This window comes from Alligator sinensis, unplaced genomic scaffold (assembly GCF_000455745.1).
Source record: "Alligator sinensis unplaced genomic scaffold, ASM45574v1 scaffold863_2, whole genome shotgun sequence".
NCBI classification, from domain to species: domain Eukaryota; kingdom Metazoa; phylum Chordata; order Crocodylia; family Alligatoridae; genus Alligator; species Alligator sinensis.
The window spans coordinates 309,814-312,625 of NW_005842780.1; the positions used below are offsets into that span (position 1 = coordinate 309,814).

General features: G+C 49.8%; 1 protein-coding gene across 2 annotated transcripts in view; it reads right to left on the reverse strand.

Moving 5' to 3' along the window:
- Positions 1 to 2,812, reverse strand: part of BOK (BOK, BCL2 family apoptosis regulator) — a 27,441-nt gene that overhangs the window by 17,109 nt on the left and 7,520 nt on the right. The gene's annotated exons all lie outside the window — the stretch shown is intronic.

The window sequence follows — 2,812 nt, forward strand, 5'->3', positions numbered from 1 at the left end:
CCCTTAATGGTCCCAACCCACCTCAAACACTGCATGTTCCCCCACAGAGTCCTGGGTGCAATGTCGGCCAAAGCAGGAAAGCACTTAGTGGAGCGGCCCCCTGTGCTAGTGGCTTTCATCAGGCTTAAATCTGCTTCACAGCTCTTTTCCAGAGGGGCCACTGAGCAATGGTGAACTGGGCTCTGGAGTGGCATTTCCCAAGACCGCAGAGGGGGGCCATGTCAGGGCTTGGACTTGATCTCTGGAGCTACCAAACCCTCTGCTCACACCACTAACCCCCAGCTACACTCCTCAGCCTAGCTAACCTGACCAAGGACTGCACTTACATGACTAAGTACAGTCCTTGGACCAACCGGTTAGCCAGGCTGAGAAGACATTCTGGGAGATGCTCAGCGAAATAAGATTCTGATTTCCATAAAGCAAGGTGAGATGTTTCCTTTTATCTTAGCTCACACAACCCACACCCCTTTTCAGCACCCCATGCAGCTTCTACCAAACAAAAAAGCCTTAGCAGGAAATGGACTCAATGGCGTTCAATTCTGATGAAAGCCAAGAATCTGTTTGGAGCTAAGAAACATTAATTAACCAAGTAAAGAGACTGTCAAATTCAGCTCCCTTATGGTAATATGGGCACAGAGCAAGGTCTGGAGCACTCTGCGTTCTTCAGACAGCTACATGGTTTCCTCATCTGCCTACCCAGCTCTTAAGCAAGGAGTCTTCCAAATGTGCTAAAACATGAGTTTGAGGCTCCAGGCAGGTCTCTCACCCAGCTTGGTGGCGTTCCCAGGCACATGTCAACACAATGACCAAGGTGAAGACAATGCCAGGACAAAAATTCCTCTTACTAGGCTAAAGCAGTGGGCTTAGATACTGGCATCATGGCTCTACCTTCAGTATGAGAAACAACTAAGTGTGTTGTGGGACTCTCGCTCAACATAAATTGTCTCCACCATGTGACCAACCTGGTTTCAGGCTTGGGAGCTGCATGGGAGCTACTGTACTCAGCTTCCCACATTGCTCAAACATCTTTTGTACTGGGTGTGGCGGGAAGAGCAGCTAGAGCACATTCAAGTCCTGTCTACACTGCAGGGCAGAACTGCAATACAAATGTGCCTTGGGGATAGAATACCAGGAACAGATCCTCCTCAAAACTGGCTTTATGGTTAGAATGGGACCTAAGAGGCAGGATTTCACCCAGTCAAACTAAAGGCTCATGTCATGAAAGGGTTATTAGCTACTAAATCTTAGCCTATGCCTACAGCCACTGACAGTTTTAAGATCCTGAAGCAGGCAAACCCCAGCTTCACAGAATTCAATAAATAAAGCATCCCGACCCCTCAAAGGATTTAATTGTTCCATGCAATCTGATTAAAAGAGGAAACCTTGCAAATGCATGGCTAAAACTGATAAGAGGGAACTGGTACATACAATATTGACAGCTGTTCTCCTATCACAAAGAATACACAAGCTTATCCACACACACAAGTAACGGCTTCCCCCTGGGCAAACTGAAAGTCATGGATGGGGTGGGGGAAAGGGGGTGAGATAAGCATTTGGCACAGCACTGTTATTATTACACATTAATTTTATTACAGCAGGGCCTTACAAGTCCTAAATGAGATCAGGGCCCACTGCGCTAGGGGTAGTACCCATGTCATAAGGCATTGCCTACCATGAAGACCTAAGTAGAGAAGACAGGCAAAGGAAATGGGGTCATGGAGAGATGAAGTACCTCAGCCCAGTAGGCCAGTGGTAGAGTTGGAGACAGAATCCAGGCCTTCTGCCACCCAGTGCAATTCCCTACCCAGTAGGAAATCGTGCCTCTCCAACAGGGCAGTATTCTGTGGCAGGATTCTCTCCCCATGCTCAGCTGCAAGTACGGACTTGGCAAGCTTGAGCAGCGAGATAAGTTTTGGTGTTTCTCCTCCTTCCCTTACCAGAAATTGTGAAAGAACCAGTACAGCAGCTTTGCAAGTTTCTTTACGCAGCCCCAACTGAAAGCTGGAAAGGCCACTTCCCAGGCTGTAGCTACATTCAGAGACCTCCTCAATGAGATTCCAATTTTAAAGTAGCGCAAGGCAACCTGGATACTCTAGGACAGGAAATAATCATACCAACTGCAATGAGTGAGCCGGACTTACTCTGTTTCAGCTAGTGCATGGTCATTTTTGTCTCTCTACTCTATCCCATCAAAAGTAAAAGTGCAATAATTTATGACCTGGTTCATTAAGGCAGTGACTCTCAACTGAGGTGCTGTGAGACCCTCCTCAGAGGTGCTACAGCACCCAGACCCCTGTTTGAGGAGGTAAGCTCTTCCCCCTGCCTGCCCTGGGATCCCACAGACAAGGGGCACCCATGGCTTTCCACTTCCACCCTCCAGCAGCCCCTGCACTGGTTGCTTTGAGCAGCATGCTCTGCCACAAGTGGATGCAGATCTGCCCCCAGCTTTTTGCAGGCTCCCCGGGTTGGTGGGAGGGGCTGTGCAGGCAGGTGACACTGGATCCTGATGTATGAATTCCCACAGGAGCAGCCACGGCAGCAGGAGTTGCACTTGCCCCCTCAGGTACAGACTGGAGGCAGAAAGGGGTCACCCTCCTCCCTCCAAACCTCATGTGGTCCTTTGCCCCCTCTGCCACCCCTCCAACCCCCTCAACACCCTACCTATGCCATGTGCATGCAGCCTGGCACCTTCTCCTGGGCTCTGTCCATTTTGGTCCCAAGACTGGAGTTCAGCGGGGACTGCCCTGGGAAAAACAAGGCCAGAAACTGGCCCACCAGTTTCTGTTCTCCAGTGATGACCTGGGCCCATGTG